The sequence below is a fragment of the Mirounga angustirostris genome, unplaced genomic scaffold, assembly GCF_029215605.1.
Source record: "Mirounga angustirostris isolate CCGP_5_RB_7025 unplaced genomic scaffold, mMirAng1.0.hap1 SCAF_8, whole genome shotgun sequence".
NCBI lineage: Eukaryota > Metazoa > Chordata > Mammalia > Carnivora > Phocidae > Mirounga > Mirounga angustirostris.
The window spans coordinates 1885461-1908431 of record NW_026991716.1 but is presented as its reverse complement, the minus strand read 5'-3'; the positions used below and the strand labels follow the sequence as shown (position 1 = coordinate 1908431).

The window sequence follows — 22971 nt, the reverse complement described above, 5'->3', positions numbered from 1 at the left end:
TGTTTTTCCTATTACTGTAGGCTTCTGCAATATGATTAAAGAATAAGAGAACTTGAAATAAGATAGAACTAACACCTGCATCTTGGTCCTACCACTGCATGTAGGCATCTATTTATAATAAAGATTTGTTGTAATTTGACAGGCATAATTGTGTTATACTATTATTGGGTTGAATTTTGTCCCCCCACAACCTCCTCCCGCCGCTCCCCCCCCCCCAAGTGCACTGAAATCCTAACCTCCAGTTCAGGTCAATGGGACTTTATGTGAAAACAGGGTCTTTACAAATGTGTTCAAGTTAGGATGAGGGTACACTCAATGGGGTACTCTCTAATCCCATATGACTGGTATTTCTTATAAGAGGAACAGAAGAGATGACAGGCAAGGGGGCACGCCATGTGCCCACGGAAGCAGATGACCTGCTGCAGCTGCAAGTCAAGGAACCCCAAACTGCCAGCAAACAAACCTCCAGAAGCTACAAATGTCCAAGGATGTATTCTCCTTACAGGCTTCAGAGGCTCTGCCAAGATCTTCATTTTGGACCTTCTGTCTTCCTGAGCTACAAGACACTAACCTCCTGTTCTCTTAAACCACCTAATTTGTGGCACTCTGTTATGGAAGACTAGGAAAATAGTGCCACATATTGAAATTTATACTAAAATGCCCATGTCCATTTAATTCTCCTTTTCTAGTTACAATGAATTTTACACGTTTCTTATCAGAATATATGCTTTCTTGGTTCAGATCACTTTCTGTGCATCACTGAGAACAAAGTCATTGAAAATCGTGTTCTTGGCTGAGTTATGAGGTATGTCAGTGATCTCTGAGAAATAACAGTCTATTTGAAAACCTTGTAAGAGATTCCACTGGGCACCATGATGGCCTGGAGAAGCCCTTTACTGACCCTCAAAGCACAAGGAGAGGGAAGAAGCAGAGGTAAGTCCCAACAACATGTAACAAAACAAATTCTGACTAATGCCCATGGTCTGATTCTGGATATTTTGGATCAAGGCTTGATAATGTGGAAGATAATAGAAATTAAGAACCATGCTGTCACTAAAGAACATGTAGGGACTGATGGGTACTTCTTTGAAACCAGACAATGGATCTATTGAAATGTAAACTACCAGATTTCAGTAAAGAGTTAAATACATTATGTCTTTTATTTCTTCTTAAAAGCTAGTAACATCATCTCCTTTATTTGGAAGGAGAGAAGGCCAGGTGGGGGCGGCGGGGAGAGGGGGGCGGCGGGGAGAGCAGCCTTCACAATGTCAAACTTATTAGTGGTAGATTGATACCTAGAACCCAAGTATTCTGATTCCCACTTGGTGCATTCTGAAAGTTATTATGCCAAATTAGTTTCTTTGGCAACACTGTAAAACAGCCACTAAAACAATCACTGAAAGGATTTAGGAATAAAAGGAGAGGGGGGGGCGCCTGGGTGGCTCAGTCGTTAAGCGTCTGCCTTCAGCTCAGGTCATGATCCTGGGGTCCTGGGATCGAGCCCCGCATCGGGCTCCCTGCTCAGCGGGGAGTCTGCTTCTCCCTCCTCCACTCCCCCTGCTTGTGTTCCCTCTCTCGCTGTGTCTCTCTCTGTCAAATAAATAAATAAAATCTTTAAAAAAAAAAAAAAGGAGAAGGGGACCGAGAATCCAATAGCAAAGGCAGAATAGAAATGTGGCTGAATATCCTTTTGCTTGGTCATAGATTTTGCTAATAGAAAAGTGACATTTGCAAAAGATACAACACAGGTTTAAAAAAAAAAATCCTACAGTTTGAATAGTCAAGGCTATCTATTATCCGTTGTTCAGTATTTCCTTTGCTTTGCTATTCTCTCTGAATTTCTGTTATCCCTAGACTCACTTTCAATATACTGTTACAGGTCTTAATCTTCCATATTCTCATTTATTCAACAAAGATTTTTTTGTGACCCTACTACATGCCAAGCTTTATTCCAGGCTATGATGATATTATGAGATATTACTCTTGTTTAGGTTGTATTTACTATTAAACTTGCATCATGGGGTGTGGGGAAGGGAGGGAGGTTATTTCTAAAAACAAGCCCAATATTTTAATAAAAACAAAATGATTTCTGTAAGGTTGGCACTTATGCAAGTACAGAATGGGATGTTGAAAAAATATTGTACTCCATTACCTTGAAAAAAAATTTTTTTTGTTTTATTTAGACTTATTTATTTATTTTAGCAAGGGAGCAGGGGGAAGGGCAGGGAGAGGGAGAGAGAATGCTGAAGGAGACTCCCCACTGAGGGTGGAGTCCATGGCACAGGGCTCAATCCCAGAACTCTGAGATCATGACCTGAGCCAAAATCAAGAGTTGGCCACTTAACCAACTGAGCCACCCAGGCACCCTAAATTGAAAAAATTTTAAAGGGAGTTGTAATGTAAGACAGAAGGAAAAACTAAATGCTGGATTGGTGATTTCCTGAGATTTTACTGAAATTGGTATCAGTAATGATTACTCAGGATTCGTCCTCCTGCAGCATGAAGATTGGACATGATGAATTCTTCAATCATTTCCAATAGCACTTCCCAATCAGTAACCATGATTTCAGGCCCCATTCCCAAACGTTTCAACTGTATGGTGACTAACATAACATTAAAAAGGTTTATACATTAAAATATGTTGTTTCCCTTGAATTTTATTATCTATGCATTTTCAGAAAACATTTTTCTCTACAGGAAACAGAAGTAGGGGAACCAATGTGATATATTTCAATTCTTGATGGAAAATAAAGAGAGGGATGGGGGCACTGCAAATTTGCAGATAGAACAATTAGATTTAAGTTTCAGAGAAACTACAGTTACCTTCAGAATTCATGCCATCATGCAAAGACAGTGTCCCTAGTGGTTAAGAGTTCATGTCTCAGAGTCCTTCTGAACCCTGGTGAGTCTCCCTGGGAAAATGACTGAACCTCCTTCCCGCTCAGTTCCCTCATCTATTCAACAGAAATCATGAACATGCCAACCGCAGAGACTTTCTGGGGGAAAATACACAGACCTTTCCGGCAGTGCCTTAAACATGGAAGATGCTTCTGCCCAGTGGCTAGTTATCACCCCCTTTCCCATCAACAAGGAAGGCACTGTGCAAACCTCTCCAGCTCCCAACCAGACACTAACTGCGGGCTCTAGGAAAACAGAGGTAGATGGAACATGCAGTATAAAACAATGGAGTCCCCCTTCTTGACCAGGCAGAGCAGAAGGGAAAGAGTGAATGACAGCACCCTCTCAGGATTCCTTCTCCTAGGCTTCTCCAACAGGCCTCAGCTGCAGACGCCTCCCTTTGTGGTCATCCTGATCGTCTACTTCTTGAGCTTTCTTGGCAATGGAACGATTATACTTCTGTCTCGGATGGACACTTGCCTGCACACTCCCATGTATTTCTTCCTCTCCAACCTCTCTTTCATGGATCTTTGTCTGACCACCTGCACCGTCCCTCAGACGCTGGCCAACCTCAAGGGGCGGGACAAGAGCATCACCTATGGTGGCTGCGTTACCCAGCTCCTCATCGCCCTGGGGCTCGGGGGCGTGGAGTGTGTGCTCCTGGCCGTCCTGGCCTATGACCGCTACGTCGCCGTGTGTCCGCCCACTGCACTACCTGGCCATCGTGCACCCGCATCTTTGCCTGCAGTGGGTGCTAACTGCTTGGCTCACAGGGTTTGGCAATGTGGTGCTACAGACGGCCCCGACCATGACTCTTCCCTGTGCGGGAGAAACCAGGTGGACCATTTCTTCTGAGAAGTTCCCGTGATGCTGAAGCTGGCCTGCACCGACACCTCCATCAACGAGCCTGAACTCTTCACGGTCAGTGTCTTCTTCCTCCTGGTGCCCCTGTCGCTCATATTAGTGTCCTATGGCCACATCACCCAGGCCGTTCTGAAGATAAAGTCGGCCCAGGGGAGGCGGAAGGCCTTCGGAACCTGTGGTTCCCACCTGATGGTGGTGGTCATCTTCTTTGGCACACTCATCTCCATGTACCTCCAGCCTTCCTCCAGCTATTCACAGGATGTGAACAGAAGCATTGTGCTGTTCTACACTCTGGTGACTCCCCGGCTGAAATCCCCTCATTTACACTCGGGAACAAGGAGGTCAAGGGGGCACTGAGGAGACTGCTGAGGGCAACTGCAGACTTGAGAGGGAACTAACAAAGGACTTGCAGACCTAAGCGCTGGTGCAGGGGAGGGACTTCTGGGTGACTCGAAGCCAGTTTTCACATAATTCAGCAGGTCCTCATAAAGCATCTGCTCTGTAAGAAGCAGTGTTCTAGGGATATATCAGCAACCAAAACAAACACCCCTGTCCCCATGGATCTAAATCTTCTAGTGGGGAGAATATGGGTTTTAAGACAATGTAAAAATAAACTATGGAATGTCATGTCTTGGAATATTTTACAATAATGAGAATACACAAATTGTAAGTACAAACAACATGAATGATTCTCACAAACACAATGTTGAGTGAAAGAAACCAGATACAAAATGGTTAATACTGCTCAAATTTAATTATATTCAATGTACTCTTTATTCATGTAAAACTCAAAACAGGCCCAAGGAATCTGTGGTATTGGAAGTCAGAATAATGGATTCTCAGGGGAGTCCTGATTGAAAGGAGAAATGGGGGAGGAGAATACTGGGATTCTGCTTCTATTTTAATTCTGGATCTGGATGCTATTTATAGAAGGTACACAGTGTGTGAAAATTCATCAAACTTGACACTGATGCTACTTCCACTCTCTGTACGCCTGTTGTACATCAAATCATTTACTTTTAAAACATTCGAAATAAGCTAGATATTAACAGATACCATGATACTAAACACGCCCATTAAGATTTGCATTCCTTTCACACTCGATCTGGCTTTATATTCCAAATGATCTATGTGATTTCTTTCCAATGTACTGAACTAGTAGAATCTAAACTGTTTTTGCTATCCATGATATTTAGCCAACAAGAATGCACTTTACCTGGCTTTCCTTTGAAGACCTCAATCAAAGATCATTTGTACAGGGAGTTCTGGTCTCGTCTTCCTTCCAGGTTGAGTCACTATTGTTTTTCTGGTCTCTATTTCATATATTTCCATTCTGATCTTTGTTCTTTCCTTCCTTCTGCTAACTTTGAGATTTGTTTTTTACTAGTTCTTAAAGGAGTAAAGTTAGGTTATTTTTTTGTTTGCTTTAAAGAAGTTAACTGTATTCTTTTTTATTATTAATTTGTTGGCTTCTAAATGAGCCAACTATAGAAAATCCACATAGAACGTATTGCATTCTAGAGCCTACCTAGAGCCCATCAGAAAGTTCTCTCTTGTCTAAATTTTTTATAAACACTAGCTGATAATCTGCATTTCACACTAGTGAAAGGGTCTGAACTTGTAGACAATTGTCAGATTTATCTGAAAATTATTTTCCTAATGTAGGCTTTTATTGTGGTAAACATTCCCCTTAGATTGATTTTGCAGCACCCCATAAATTTTTGTAAGTAGTGTTTGTATTTTCATTTTTTCAAGATATTTCTTGTTTTCCCTTTGATGTCTTCTTTGACCCATTGTTTTTGGGGTAAGGGGGAGTTATTTATTTTTTCCTATTTGGAAATATTTCAGCTTTCCTTTTGTTATGATTTTTAGTCTCATACCACTGTGATCAAATAAAGATATTTGCATGAGTTCAATCTTCTTAAATTTGCTAAGACTTGTTTTGTAAATTATCTTGTGATCTCTCCTGGACAATGTTCCTGGTGTGCTTGACAAGAATGTGTATTCTGCTGCTGTTGGATGAAATGGTCCATGTACCTCTGTTAAATTTTTTAGTCTAAAGTATGGCTCAAATCCAATATTTTTGTGTTGATTTTCTGTTGGAATGATTTATCCATTGTTAATATTAGAATATTGAAGTCCCTATGATTATTATGTTGTCTATTTCTTTTTTTTTTTTAAGATTTTATTTATTTATTTGACAGAGAGAGAGACACAGCAAGAGAGAGAATACAAGCAAGGGGAGTGGGAGAGGGAGAAGCAGGCTTCCTGCCCAGCGGGGAGCCCCATGTGGGGCTTGTCCTGGGATCATGACCTGAGCCGAAGGCAGATGCTTAATGACTGAGCCACCCAGGAGCCCCATGTTGTCTATTTCTCCCTTCATATCTGTTAGCATTTGTTTAATATGTTTAGATGATCCCATGTTGGGTCCCATATATTTACCATTATTATATCTTCTTGATGAATTGACCCCTTTGTATAATGAAGTTTTTTGTCTCTTGTTACCATTTTTGGTTTAAAGTCTATTTTGTCTAATATAAACGTACCTACCCCTTCACTCTCAAATATCTAAAAAAACAACTAGCACCAATCCTTCTCAAACTCTTCAAGAAAATGAAAAGTAAGGACACTTCCAAACTCATTTTACAAGATTAGCATTATCCTAACACCAAACACAGATAAATACTACAAAAAAAAAAAAAAAAGGAAACCTATAGACCTATATCCCTGATGAATATAGATGCAAAATTTCTCAACAGAATATCAACAAAGCAAATTCAATAGCACATTATAAGGTTCATACACCATGATCAAGAAGGATTTACAGCAGGGATACAGGATGAACCAGCTACACAAATCAATAAATGTGATACACCACATTAATAGAATGAAAGATAAAAACCATATGATTATCTCAATAGATGCAGAAAAACATTTAACAAAATACAACATCTTTTCATGATATATATACTCAAGAAAACAGATGTAGAAAGAATATACCTCAACATAATAAAGGCCATATATATCAAACCCATGTCTAACATACTCAATGGCAAAAGGTGGAATGTTTTTCCTCTAAGATCAGATACAAAACAAGGATGTCCCCCTTTACTACTCATATAAAACACAGTATTGGAAGTTGTAGCTTGAGCAATAAGGCAAGCAAAGAAATAAAAGGCATCTAGTCAAAATACAAGAAGTAAAATCATTTTGCCTAGAAATTATATATATGATCTCATATATAGAAAATCCTAGACACCACCAAAAAACTGTTAGATCTTATCAACAAGTTTAGTAAAGTTGCAAAACAGAAACTCAACATACAGAAATGAGTTGCCTTTCTATACAATAACAGAAAATATATGAAAAGATTTGTTTAATCCCACTCACAACAGCATCAAAAACAAAAATTGAACCAGGAGGCAAAAGACCTGTACACTTAAAACTGTAAGATTTTCGTGAAAGAAATTGAAGAATTAAGATATCTTGTATTCATGAATTGAAAGAATTAATACTGCTAAAATGTCTATAATACTCAAATCCATGATAGATTCAATGCAATCCCTATCAAAAATCAAGAGGCATTTTCAACAGATATAGAAAAAGCAATTCTAAAATCTGTGTGGAGCCACAAAAGTCCCCAATTTTTGTAGGGGGACAAAAGTTTTGTGAAAGAAAGCCACTCTGACAAAGAAGAACAAAGCTGGAGGCATCCCACTCCCTGATTCAAACTATATTATAAAGCTCTAATAATCAAAACAGTATGGTACTGGCTGAAGAAATAGATACATACACCAAAGGAACAGAATGAACAGCCCAGAAATAAACCTACCCATGTACACACAACTAATATTTGATAAAGGAGTCAAGAATATTCATGGAGAAGCATAGTCTGTGAAAACTGGGTAAATACAGAGAAATGAAATTAGAGCTCTATATTACACCACTCACAAAAATTAACTTGAAAAGGATTAAAATGTAAATGTAAGACCTGAAATTGTAAAACTCCTAGAAGACAACATAGAGGCAAAGATTTATGACATTGGACAAGTTGACAGTAATGAGAATGTTCTAGCATTATCCCACCTACAAACTGACCCCACTCTTTGTGATTCAAATTTCAATCCAGAGATGGAAAGAATGGCACTTCTATATTTTTTAACTTATGTGTATCTCTATGACAGCAAAAGCAGTATAGTTTGTCCCTGTGGCATGCCCCTCAATTTATTTATTTCTTCTTTGAGTTCTTTCATTAGTGTTTGTAGTTTTCAGCATATAAGTTCTATACATGTTTAATAAGCATATATGTAAATATTTCATTTATTTTGAGTGGTTGTAAATGGCATTTTAAAAACACTGGGTGTTATATGTAAGTGATGAATCACTAAACTCTACTTCTGAAACTAATATATTGTATGTTAACCAACTGGAATTTAAATAAAAACTTGAAACTACAAAACAAATTTTAAAAATTAAGAAAAAAGAGATTAAGAAGGGCATTATATCATAATTAAGGTATCTATCCATCAAGAAGAGCCAACAATTGTAAATATTTATGTTCCCAACTTGGGAGCACCAAAGTATATATAATGCATACAGTAATAAACAAAATACATACATACAATAATAAACATAAAGAAGCTCATTGATAATAATACAATAATAGTAGTGGGCTTTAACACCCCACTTATAGCAATGGACAGATCGTCTAAGCAGAAGATCAACAAGGAAATGAGGGCTTTGAATGACACACTGGGCCAGATGGACTTAACAGATATATTCAGAACATTTCATCCTAAAGAAGTAGAATACACATTATTTTTGAGTTCACAGGGAACATTCTCCAGAATAGATAACATACTGGGTCACAAATCAGCCCTTAACAAGTACAAAAAGATTGAGATCATACCATGCATATTTTCAGCCTGCCACACTATGGAACTTGAAGTCAACCACAAGAAAAAAATTGGAAAGGCCACAAATACATGGAAGTTAAAGAATATCCACTACAAAATGAATGCATTAACCAGGGAATTAAAGAAGAGATTAAAAAATACATGGAAGCAAATGAAAATGAAAACATGATGGTTCAAAACCTGTGGGATACCTCAAGGCAGTCCTAAGAGGGAAGTATATAGCAATACAGGCTTTCCTCAAGAAATATGAAAAGTCTCCAATACACAACCTAAACTCACATGGAAAGGAGCTGGAAAAATAACGCAAATAAAGCCTAAATCCAGCAGGAGAAGATAAATAATAAAGATTAGAACAGAAATAAAAGATGTAGAAACAAAAAGAAAACAGTAGAATGAATCAATGACACTAAGAGCTGGTTCTTTTTTTTAGAACTTTTTAAAATTTAAATTCAATCAATTAACATATTAGTTTCAGAAGTAGAGGTCAGTGATTCATGAGTCTTATATAACACCCAGTGCTCGTTACATCATGTGCCCTCCTTAATGTGCATCACCCAGTTACCCCATCCTCCTACCTCCCTTCCTTCGAGCGACCCTCAGTTTGTTTCCTAGAGTTAAGGTCTCTTATGGTTTGTCTCCCTCACTGATTTCGTCTTGTTTAATTTTTCCTCTCTTCCCCTATGATCCTCTGTTTTGTTTCTTAAATTCCACATATGATAATTGCCTTTCTCTGATTGACTTAGTTCACTTAGCATAACACCCTCTAGTTCCATGCACATCATTGCAAATGGCAAGATTTCATATTTTTTGATGGCTGAATAATATCCAATTGTATATATATACCACCTCTTCTTTATCTATTCATCTGTTGATGGACATCTGGGTTCTTTCCATAGTTTGGCTATTATGGACATTGCAGCTATAAACAATGGGGTGCATGTGCCCCTTCGGATCACTACATTTGTACCTTTAGGTTAAATACCCAGTAGTGCAATTGCTGGGTCATAGGGTAGCCATTTTAGCCATTCTGACTGGTGTGAGGTGGTATCTCACTGTGATTTCGATTTGTATTTCCCTGATGCCAAGGGATGTGGAGCATTTTTTTCATGTGTCTATTGACCTTGTATGTCTTCTTTGCAGAAATGTCTGTTCATGTCTTCTGCCCATTTCTTGATTAGAGTATTTGTTTTTTTGGGTGTTAAGTTTGATAAGTTCTTTATAGATTTTGGATACTAGCCCTTTATCTGATATGTCATTTGCAAACATCTTCTCCCATTCTATTGGTTGTCTTTTTGTTTTGTTGACTGCTTCCTTTGCTGTGCAAAAGTTTTTTATCTTGATGAAGTCCCAATAGTTCATTTTTGCCTTTGTATCCCTTTCCTTGGAGATGTGTCTAGCAAGAAGTTGCTGCAGTTGAGGTCACAGAGGTTGCTGTCTGTGTTCTCCTCTAGGATTTCAATGGATTCCTGTCTCACATTTAGGTCTTTCATCAATTTTAAGTCTATTTTTGTGTATGTTGTAAGAAAATGGTCCAGTTTCATTCTTCTACACGTGGTTGTCCAGTTTTCCCAACACCAATTTTCCTTTTTCCATTGGATATTCTTTCCTGCTTTGTTGAAAATTAGTTGACCATAGAGTTGAGGGTCCATTTCTGGGCTCTCTATTCTGTTCCATTGATCTATGTGTCTGTTTTTGTGCCAGTACCATACTGTCTTGATGATGACAGCTTTGTAATAGAGCCTGAAGTCCGGAATTGTGATGCCACCCATTTTGGTTTTCTTTTTCAACATTCCTTTGGCTATTCAGGGTCTTTTCTGATTCCATACAAATTTTAGGATGATTTGTTCTAGCTCTGGGAAACACTTGATGGTATTTTGATAGGGATTGCTTTGAGTGTGTAGATTGCTCTAGGTAGCATAGACATTTTCACAATATTTGTTCTTCCAATCCCTGAGCATGGAACGTTTTTCCATTTCTTTGTGTCTTCCTCAATTTCTTTCATGAGTGGTCTATGGTTTTCTGAGTACAGATCCTTTGCCTCTTTGGTTAGGTTTATTCCTAGGTATCTTATGGTTTTGGGTGCAATTTCTCTTTCTACAGTCTCATTGTTAGTGTATAGAAATGCAACTGATTTCTGTGCATTGATTTTATATTCTGCCACAATAGCCAATTGCTCAATTCCTGTGAGTTCGAACAATTTTGAGGTGGAGTCTTTTGGGTTTTCCCATATAGAGTATCATGTCATCTGCAGAGTGAGAATTTGACTTCTTTGCCAATTCAGGTGCCTTTTATTTCTTTTTGTTGTCTGATTGCTGAGGCTAGGACTTCTATTACTATGTTGAATAGCAGTGGTGATAGTGGACATCCCTGTCATGTTCCTGACCTTAGGGGGAAAGCTCTGTTTTCCCCCTTGAGAATCATATTCACTGTGGGCTTTTCATAGATGGCTTTTATGATCTTGAGGTATGTTCCCTCTTTCCCTACACTGCGAAGAGTTTGAATTAAGAAAGGTTGCTGTACTTTGTCAAATGTTTTTTCTGCATCAATTAAGAGGATCATATAGTTCTTTTACTTTGTTTTATTAGTATAGTGATCACATTGATTGATTTGTGGATATTGAACCACCCTTGCAGCCAAGGTATAAATGGGCTTGGTCATGGTGAATAATCCTTTTTAGGTACTGTTGGATCTTATTGGCTAGTATTTTGGTGAGAATTTTTGTGTCCATGTTCATCAGGGATATTGGTCTATAATTCTCCTTTTTGATGGGGTCTTTGTCTGGTTTTGGGATCAAGGTAATGCTGGCCTCATAAAAAGAGTTTGGAAGTTTTCCTCCCATTTTGATTTTTTGAAACAGCTTCAGAAGAATAGGTATTAATTTTTTAAATGTTTGGTAGAATTCCCCTGGGAAGCCATCTGGCCCTGGACTTTTGTTTGTTGGGAGATTTTTGATGACTGCTTCAATTTCCTTGCTGGTTATGGGTCTATTCAAGTTTTCTATTTCTTCCTGGTTCAGTTTTGGTGGCTTATACAACTCTAGGAATGCATCCATTTCTTCCAAATTGCCTAATTTGTTGGCATACAGTTGCTCATAATATGTTCTTAAAATTGTTTGTATTTCTTTGGTGTTGGTCATGATCTCTACTCTTTCATTCATGATTTTATCTATTTGGGTCCTTTCTCTTTTCTTTTTGATAAGTCTGGCTAGGGGTTTATCAATCTTATTAATTCCTTCAAAGAACCAAGGAGCTGATTCTTTGAAATAATTAATAAAATTAATTAGGCCAGCCTTAATTTGGGATCAAGGCCAGCATTACCTTGATCCCAAAACCAGAAAACACCCCAGTAAAAAGGAGAATACAGACCAATATCCCTGATGAACATTGATGCCAAATTCTCACCCAGATACTAGCCAATAGGATCGAATGGTACATTAAAAGGATTATTCACCACAACCAAGTGGGATTTACTCCTGGGCTGCAGGGGTAGTTGAACATCCACCAGTCAAGGAGCTGGTTCTTTGAAAAAGAATAATAAAATTGATATACCCCTAGCCAGACTTACCAAATTAAAGAGGAAGGACCCAAGTAGATAAAATCATGAATGAAAGAGGAGATATCACAGCCAACACCAAATAAATATAAACAATTAAATGAGAATACTATGAAAAATCCTATGCCAACAAATTGGGCAACCTGGAAGAAATGGACAAATTCCTAGAAACATGTAAACTACCAAAACTGAAACAGGAAGAAATAAAAAATTTGAACAGACCCATAAGCAGCAAAGAAATTGAAGCAGTAATCAAAAATCTCCCAACAGGGACACCTGGGTGGCTGTCAGTTAAGCATCTGACTTTGGCTCAGGTCATAATCTCAGGGTCCCAGGATCCAGCCCCAATTTGGGCTCCCCACTCAGTGGGGAGTATCCTTGTCCTTCTCCCTCTGCCCCTCCCCTCCCTCACTCATCCTTGCTCTCTCTCCTCAAACAAATAAATGAAAAAAAAAATTTTTTTTTAAATCTCACAACAAACAAAAGTCCAGGGCTGGATGGATTCCCTGGTGAATTCCACCAGGCATTTAAAGAAGGGTTAATACCTATTCTCCTCAAACTGTTGCAAAAAATAGAAACAGAAGGAAAACTTCCAATCTCATTCTACAAGGCCAGCATTTCCTTGATTCCAAAACCAGACAAAGACCCTACAAAAAGGAGAATTACAGGCCAATATGCCTGATGAACATGGATGCCAAAATACTTAATAAAATAGTAGTGAATCAAATTCAACAGTACATTAAAAGAATTATTCACCACAATCACGTGGGAGTTATTCCTGGGCAGCAGGGGTTGTGCAACATTTGCAAATCAATCAACATGATAGATCACATTAATAAAAGAAAAGATAAGAGCAATATGATCTTCTCAATAGATGCAGAAAAAGTATTTGACAAAATACAGCATACTTTCTTGATAAAAATCTTCAACAAAATAGGGATAGATGGAACATACCTCAATGTCATGAAGGCCATTTATGAAAGACCCACTTAAATATTATTCTCAATGGGGAAAAACTGAGAGCCTTTCCTAGGGAACTACAGTCAGGAACAAGACAAGGATGTCCACTCTCATCATTACTATTTAACATAGTACTGGAAGTCTTAGCCTCAGCAGTCAGACAACAAAAAGAAATAAATGCATCCAAATTGGCAAGGAAGAAGTCAAACTTTCACTATTTGTAGATAACATGATACTTTATGGAGAAAAACTGAAAGACCCAACCAAAAAATGGATAGAACTCATAATTAATTCAGCAAAGTTGCAGGATATAAAATCAATGCACAGAAATCAGTTGCATTTCTATACAGATTGGAAGAACAAATATTGTTAAAATGTCTATACTACCCAAAGCAATCTACACATTTAATGCAATGCCTATCAATATACCACCAGCATTTTTCACAGAGCTAGAACAAACAGTCCTAAAATTTGTAAGGAATCAAATAAGACCTGGAATAGTCAAAGCAATTCTGAAAAAGAAAAACAAAATTGGAGGCATCACAATTCTGGATTTCAACCTATATTACAAAGCTGTAATCATCAAGATGGTACGGTACCAGCACAAAAAGAGAAACATAGATCATTGGAACAGAATAGAGAACCCAGAAATGGGCCCACAACTATACGTTCAACTAATCTTTGACAAAGCAGGAAAGACTATCCAATGGAAAAAGGACAGTCTTTTCAATAAATGGTGCTGGGAAAATTGGACAGCCACATGCAGAAGAATGAAACTGGACCATTCTCTTACACCATACACAAAGATAAACTCAAAATGGATGAAAGACCTCAGTGTGAGATAGGAATCCATCAAAATCCTGGAGAACACAAGCAGTAACTTCTTCGACATCAGCCACAGTGACTTCTTGCAAGACACATCTCTAAAGGCAAGGGAAACAAAAGCAAAAATGAACTTTTGGGACTTAATCAAGATGAAAAGCTTCTGCACAGCAAAGGAAACAATCAACAAAACTAAAAGGCAACCTATGGAATGGGAGAAGATATTTGCAAATGACATCTCTGATAAAGGGTTAAGATCCAAAATCTATAAAGAACTCATCAAACTCGACACCCAAAAAACAAATAATCTAATTAAGAAATGGTCAGAAGACATGAACAGGCACTTTTCCAAAGAACATTCCCGATGGCTTACATGCATGAAAAGATGTTCAACATCACTGATCATCAGGGAAATACAAATCAAAACCACAGTGTGATACCACCTCACACCTGTCAGAATGGCTAAAATCAACAATTCAGGAAACATGTGTTGGCAAGGATGCGGAGAAAGGCAAACCCTCTTGCACTGCTGGTGGAAATGCAAACTGGTGCAGCCACTCTGGAGAACAGTATGGAGGTTCCTCAAAAAGTTAAAGATAGAACTACCCTGCAATCCAGCAATTGCACTACTAGGCCCAAGAATACCCAAAGAATACAAAAATACAGATACAAAGGGATACACACACCCCGATACTTACAGCAGCGTTATCAACAATAGTCAAACTATGGAGAGAGCCCAAATGTCCATTGACTGACGAATGGATAAAGAAGATGTAGGATATACATATAGAATGGAATATTCCTCAGCCATCAAAGAAATGAAATCTTGCCATTTGCCACAACGTTGATGGAGCTAGAGTGTATTACAGTAAGTGACTTTTAATAATAGAGAACAAACTGAGGGTTGACAAAGGGAGGTGGGTGGGGGATGGGCTAAATAGGTGATGGGCATTAAGGAGGGCACCTCTTGTGATGAGTACCAGGTGTTTTATGTAAGTGATGAATCACTGAACCAATATTGCACTGTATGTTAAATAACAAAAATTTAAATTAAAAAAGGCATTAACTTTTTAAAACAGAGCAACTATAGGGGTCTAGGGCAGGCCACCCAAAAAGGACTTCAATGGCATAGTGATTATTTTGAATGGAAGCTACTTGGGAAACAGCAGGTGCAAGAACATCACACCGTCCTCTGTGCCCCTGAAAGCAGGAAACAAATCTCCCATATGAAAGGCACCTGACCAGGACTAAGAAGTAAAAGACATCCTTATCACCACAGGTGGGACCTTAAAGTTGAGAAAGCTGTAGAAATAAGCCTTGCTACTTTTTTATGAACCTATTACCTCAGCCCAAATTCCTAGTAATGTGATAAGCACTGGGTGTTAAACACAACTAATGAATTGTTGAACACTACATCAAAAACTACTGATGTACTATATGTTAGCTAAATGAACATATATAAATAAATAAATAAAAACAAAAAAACAAAAAGAATTCTTCATAATTAAGGCTCCCAAGCACCTGTTTTTTTATCTTGTCAATTCCTCACACATTTCTTGTCTCTGTATAAATGTATAAAAACTGCCTGCCTTGATCATTTCTTTGGGTCTCAATTTCATTATTGGGCCTCCATGTGCAGGTAATAAAACTTCAGGGTTTTTTCTCCTGTTACTCTCTATCATGTCCATTTAATTCCAAAACAGCTGGAAGAACCCTGGGAGAAAGAAGGAAATGTCTCCCTCCCCAGAACAAGTGTCCAGTCCCTAAGGCCACCTCAGGGACCCCATCCCCTGACACCTCTGATCAGCAGTCATTCATCTGCTCATTTTTGAATTTACACAGAGCCCACCTTCCTGGCAAACCACATTTCCATACACAGTCGTTCCCAGAGTCTGCAAGACCAGGTCTGAAATGCATTACAATATCACAACAAGGAAAGAAGCTCTCACCTATATTACAAAACAAGCATCCGAAAAGAAGTCACCTGCAAAGGAAAGGGTTCACAGGGATCTATAACCTGTTCCTCCCTCCTCGGTGAGCCTGGACAGAGCAGAACTCTGGCAAAGAGTAACCACGAAATGCACAGACTATGAACACATGAGGGTCTTACGGGGCTGGCTATACTCTGATTACTGACCTAGTAGTAATTTCAGCACCATGCAGAGGGTCCGGTCAGAACCTACACTCTATGCACTGCAGATATGCTTCCAAATGACAGTCCAAAAGACAACAGGGCTATGAAGGCAGGGACACATAATCTGAGAATCCTGAAGCGTCTCTGTGCTGACTTGTACCACACTAGTTCTGCCTCACATTTGAGAAACAAACTGCTTTCCATTGCAGTGAGGGGGTTTCCGAAGCTGTCTGATGGGTCTGGGGCCTCCTGCATGTACTCTTGCTATTATTTTGTATCCTTTGATAATTGGTGATATATCATCTGCTGGTTAAGAATTGTGTTTCATGTGAGTCTCACTGACATTTTGGGTCTCTGCAATCACCCATTACCTGAGCTGAGGGTGTGCACCCTGTGTTCCTCAGAAAGCAAAAGAGCTGGAAGAATCCATGAATTGCTCTAGAGCATCATGATCACCCTGACCTCCATGTGCTGAAGACAGATGGAATAAAATAATTTAGCCAAGCCTTGGATACAATCCCACAGCCATGCCACAGTTATTGGTGAAAATTCAAAAGGAAACAGTCCAAATAATATTGGTGGCAAATTACACAACCCTGTAGTCTGTTACAGCCAAATCATGAAGAGCACGCGGTGGCAGACTCTTAACATTAGAAAAATGTTACAGAACGATACTGAACTTGTGTCTGGACTTCCAAATAATTTCTTTTTTATTTTAGCATGTATCCCAGAGGTCTTTGTTCTCTATAATTTATTCCCATGTAACATAAACATGCAAATGCCATTCACACATTCTCTTAAAGAAAATAAATGTTTCACCCCAGGGCTCTGTGTGTCCTTAAGAGTAGAGAAGTAGATATTCATCCAGAATAATAGGCTGTGTGGTTTCATGAGACCTTGAGGGGTTTTGCACCAAAGACAGTTCATTTAAGGGGTTTTAAAGTGACCATTTGGGTATAACTGTCAAGATGTGGTTGAAACATAATGGAGAGTGGGAAATTTGTCACATCGGGGATAAACAGTATTATAAAACTATTTTTCTACTGGCATACATGAAACATCACTACGGTGTCAAGATATATCGCAGGTGTTGATTTCAAGTGGGAATACTGCCATGCTGCTAGAGATACAGAGAGAACCTGACCATGTGCATAATCTCCCCTGGCTGTCATTTCCAGCCTCCAAATCCTGTCTCTGTAGCAAGATCACTTGTCATGAGCATGACCAGCTCAAGGGGTTCAAGGCCCTGGAGGATGCGGGTTAGCTGTCAGGATAAGGAACAGTACACTTGCTATGCATATGTGTCCAGTCCAAGACACAAACACATTTACTTACACTGTGCTACAGTGTAGCATCTTGGAAAAACCTACCAAAAATCAGAAACATTTCTATGAAGATGGCATTGCCAAAGCTCCAACCTCCATGGGAAAATACACTGTTCATGACAATACATATATACAAAAACCCAGATCCATACCCCAAAACACATTTATGTGCAAACTGACCTTGAGGTAAGATCTTTGGGCTAGAATGTCAGATTCAATTATTCTGGGATGTTTATATTTATTACTCTTAATTCAGAATTGTATGACAGTTCATACCGAGATGGCTATTTTGAAGCTTAGATACATGGAGATGTTTAATAATTAATGTACAATCTATTTTTTCTTAAATTTTCTCCTGGTGAATCTGGTAAGCTCCACAGTAAATGGGATTCCTTATGAAATAAGGTCATTTCCCATATTTTTATAATATGTCACTGCATTCAAATTGTATGGGTCCTTTGGCAGATGTGAGATACAAAAGCCTTGATCAGTTGATGCCTCAATCAAAGAATTTATAAAATGGTATGAAGACAGTATCTAAGTGTATTTTACCCTTGAAACTTTTGCTGCATTACTGTAGTTAAAATGGATGGAATATAAAATAAGATTTGGGCCATATACTGTTCAGATATGATAATGTCCTCAAAAAGTCATTTTTAAAGAACAGGATGGCACACAAGCAACTTGTGTACCTCACATTGGTGCTTCTCCTACCGTGCACAGAATTACACATAAGCACTGCCTAGTGTATTACCAGCTGAAGCTCCCAATGTCGCTGGCAGGTATGCCTCACGCTGTCCCCCTTTTGTGACAGAAGTCTACATAAAACCATTGTTACACTAGTGACATCACGCTAGGACCTGATATCTAAATGGTTTGTCAGGATTCATGTCGGCAGGTTTTTCTTTGAGCTGTTTGTTTTTCCCACAGTTGCCCACCTACTTCTATGAGAAAGCTGTGATACAGGCAACCTACGGACCTCATAATAGAGCCATGATCACAAAATGCAAGAGTAAGACATATGCCTCCAACAATTGCCAGAAAATGCTAAAATGTTAATATTTCTTGTAGTGTTTAATTGGTTCCTGTTCTCATTTTCCCTATGCCTATATAGGATTTGTGTGAATGTCTTCCTGCATGCAGAAATGGAATAGTGTTACCAAATTATTGCGGGGCTGGTTAAGAAAAACCTGTGGAGCTTTTTAAAATAACAATATGATACAGGCGCTCTGGGAACACTGAGGCAGCCTCTCTGGAGGCCACATGAGTCTATGGACTTAGATTTTGAGCACTCACTTGCATAGAAGAATCAGGTAAGGAAATTCCCTTGAGAGTTGTCAGAGGAAACTTTGGATGACATGGTGGGGGGGGGGGACACAATCATCTGAAGTGCTCTGGCATTCAACGTCTTCCATCAAAGGGTCTTTCTGCCCAGTCATCTAGAGCCGTGGCCCCTCCAAAGCACCTTCTTCATTGCTCCTGTCACATCCTTGTTCCTCAGTGTATATATGACAGGGTTGACCATGGGGGTGACGATGGTGTAGAACAGAGAAATGAACTTGCCCTGATCCTGGGAGTAGTTGTTGCTGGGCTGGAGGTAAGTGTAGATGGCCATACCATAGAACAGGGAGACCACTGTGACGTGGGACCCACATGTCCCAAACGCTTTCCTCTGCCCTGCAGATGACTTTATTCTTAAGACTGCCCTGACAATTGGACCATAGGAGAAGATGATTAATGCCACAGGTATGAGGAGCATGATCACACCAACTACGAAGAGCACAGACTCATTCACAGTGGTGTCAACACAGGCAAGCTTGATCAGTGGGGGGATCTCACAAAAGAAATGATCTATTTTATTTCTCCCACAAAATGGCAAAAGGAATGTGAGCACTGTCTCCAATGAGGAGTTGGCAAAACCAATGAACCACGATGCAAAAGCCATGAGGGCACAGAGACGGGGGTGCATGATCACTGTGTACTGCAGGGGCCTGCAGATGGCTGCATAGCGGTCCAATGCCATGACCCCTAAGAGAATGCATTCTGTGCCTCCCAACCCTAGAGAAATGAAGAGCTGAGCCACACAGCCACCAAAGGAGATAGACTTGTCAGCTCCCCTGAGATGAACCAGGAGCTGCGGGACAGTGCTGGTCGTGTAACAGAGGTCCAGAAAGCTTAGGTTGGAGAGGAAAAAGTACATGGGAGTCTGAAGATGTGGGTCCAGGTGGGACAAGGCAATGATGGTGGTGTTTCCCAGCAGAGTGAACAGATAGAAGACCAGAAGAACCACAAAGAGGACTAGCTCCAGTTGAGGCCGGTCAGAGAAACCCAGCAGGATAAACCCAGTGAAAGAACTGCCATTTTTCTGTTCCATCCTCTGTTAGCACATGTTTCCTGTCAGGATCAAGCATTTAGCAATTTTTATTTTTTTATTATTATTATTTTTTAAGATTTTATTTATTTATTTATTTGACAGAGACAGAGATAGCGAGAGCGGGAACACAAGCAGCGGGAGTGGGAGAGGGAGAAGCAGGCTTCCCCCCGAGGAGGGAGCCCGATGTGGGACTCGATCCCAGGACCCTGGGATCATGACCTGAGCCGAAGGCAGACGCTCAACGACTGAGCCACCCAGGCGCCCCAAGCATTTAGCAATTTTTAAAAGAAATAATAAAAAAATAATCAGTTGGAGGGGAGTGGATCTACCATGTTAAAGACAGGGTCATTAGATTTTATCAGTAACTATTGGAATAAATGAGGTACTCATTTATATTGACATAGTTTATACCAATATAGGTCCACATTATCACAAAAAATAAATCAATTATTTAATATAAGAAAAATCACATAAAAGACCTTGTGTTGGCATCAGTCATAGGTACAAAAGTTCTTTCATTCTGAGCTTAATAAGACTTATATAAGTACTATAAGTATGTACATACATTTTAGAGAGAATGGGGCTGAGGGAAAAAGAAGGAGAGCAATCAGAAAGAATCAGAAGGAGATACAGACAGAGAGAGAGATGTTACTGTAAATATGTATCTCATGATTCTACACAATTTGATTTGCACACACCTCACATGCAATAGAATATAATACAACATAATCTCAAAAATGCATTCAGATACAGGAATTTAAGACCTAGAATGTACTTATACAGAGAATACAATTTCATTCAAAATATCACTACTAGTTCTGCATATAAACATTTTGGCAGAATTGACTCTCTAATATATTTATGAAAGATATACCTTTTTATTTTGTATTGTAGCAAAACAATTAAACACTCCATCAAGGAGAACAACACCATCTAAATACAGTGCTTCACTTTTCCCTAAACATGCTTAAAATTACTGTACCAATTTATCAGGAACTCTGAAAATTCATTGGTCATTCATAGGTAGAATCAGAACTCTAAAATCTGGTGGCCAAAACTTTCCTCTTCCTTCTGCAGATTTCTATTTCACACATTACCAACGAGAGTTTTAAAATTCCTGAAAGAGGTAGGATTATTCCCTATCAACATTCTAATCAGAATAAACATGTTCAAGAGTTATCCAATTGTGTAATCTATGTACACAGTGTAATGCTTTACATCACTCCCAATGATGCAATAATTACATAGATAATAACATAGAGATAAAAACAGATACATTCTCAAGGCAAAGCAGGTCAAAGCGCTATAAAGGAAACCTTAAATTAGTACAAGGAAAGGCATAAAGAAAAGGATATTTTGGTATTATACAAAATGTCAGACATCCATCATCATCAGGCTAATTATCACCTTTCTAGAAGCTATCCTTAAGGGTTGTACCCAACACATGCCAGGTCTAAGGCAAATCTGATGACCATTTTCATCCAACTGCTTAGTACTGAAGAAGCATAGTTCTAAACCAACCAAAGAGGCATCAGAAAATTATTCTAGCTCTATCCTATTCAAGTGATTAGGCATACACTACACTTTTAATTCTTCTAAGACTTTAAAAATCAGAATTGGGTTTGATTTTAGACCCATTGATGTGTGAAAGAAATGGTACAAAACTGGCATAAAATAAGTGTCCATAAAATCCAAATAGAGAATGTAGTATTTCACACTATTTTATACCTCCTTTGATTTCCTATAAAGAGGTATTCGGTGGTATCCACACAAAAAAATTCTTAATAGAATTAACATATAAAAGTATTTGAGACCGTCTAAATGTGTACAACAGGGTATATCCCCTGACTCACACCTGCTCAGAAGAGCAAAAAAACCAAACCATGGTTCCGTCTCCTGCACACATGCACATACACTTATCTGAAATAAATTGCTGGCATTTTTAAATGTGCATAAGAGGGGCACCTGGGTGGCTTGGTTGGTTAAGCGTCTGCCTTCAGCTCAGGCCAAGATATCAGGGTCCTGGGATCAGGCCCCATGTTGGGTTCCCTGCTCAGTGGGGAGTCTGCTTCTTCCTCTCCCTCCCACACCCCTCCACCCCACTCATGTGTTCTCTCTCTTACTCTACCTCTCTCAAAAAGATAAATAAAAATAAATAAATAAATAAAATCTTTTTTAAAAATAAAAATAAAAAATAAATGTGCCTAAGAAAGGAAACAGTCACCAAAGTGAAAGAAGGCAGAAATAAAATGCTAACTCATCCAAAAGAAAAACCAATCACATCATGTACCATTAGAATATAATAATGATATATTTTAACATTATTATATCAGTTAGGACTAAGAAGACAGGTTAGAAAAGATAAAACCCTGGTAAAATGAACTTCTGCAAATGATTTGCTGCTTTACAAGATTATATATGTGTGTATTACCACCTCACAACAATCAGAATGGCTAAAATTAACAAGTCAGGAAATAACAAATGTTGGTGAGGATGTGGAGAAAGGGGAACCCTCTTTCATTGGTGGGAATGAAAGCTGGTACATCTACTTTGGAGAACAGTATGGAGGTTCCTCAAGAAGTTAAAAATAGAGCTACCCTAGGACCCAGCAATTGCACTACTGGGTATTTACCTCAAAGATACAAATGTAGTGATCTGAAGGGGCATGTGCACCCTGATGTTTATAGTAGTAATGTCCACAATAGCCAAACTATGGAAAGAGCCCTGCTGTCCATTGACAGATGAATGGATAAAGAAGAGATGGTGTATATATACAATAGGATATTATTCAGCCATCAAAAAAAAATGAAATCTTGCCATTTGCAACAGCGTGGATGGAACTAGAAGGGTATTATGCTAAGCGAAATAAGTCAGCCAGAGAAAGACAATTATCATATGATTTCACTCATATGTGGAATTTAAGAAACAAAACAGAGGATCATAGGGGAGGAGAGGAAAAAAATAAAACAAGATGAACCACAGAGGGAGACAAACCATAGAAGATTCTTAATCATAGGAAACAAACTGAGGGTTGCTGGGCATTAAGGAGAGCACGTGATGGAATGAGCAATGGGTATTGTATAAGACTGATGACTCACTGAACTCTACCTCTGAAACCAATAATAT

At 38.8% G+C, this 22971-nt stretch overlaps 2 pseudogenes; one reads left to right on the top strand and one right to left on the bottom strand.

Moving 5' to 3' along the window:
- Window positions 1-3183: 3183 nt before the first annotated feature.
- On the top strand, window positions 3184-4160 carry LOC123837361 (putative olfactory receptor 2B8; annotated as a pseudogene).
- A 14746-nt stretch (window positions 4161-18906) lies between these two features.
- LOC135365657 (putative olfactory receptor 2B8) lies at window positions 18907-19860 on the bottom strand (annotated as a pseudogene).
- Window positions 19861-22971: the final 3111 nt, after the last annotated feature.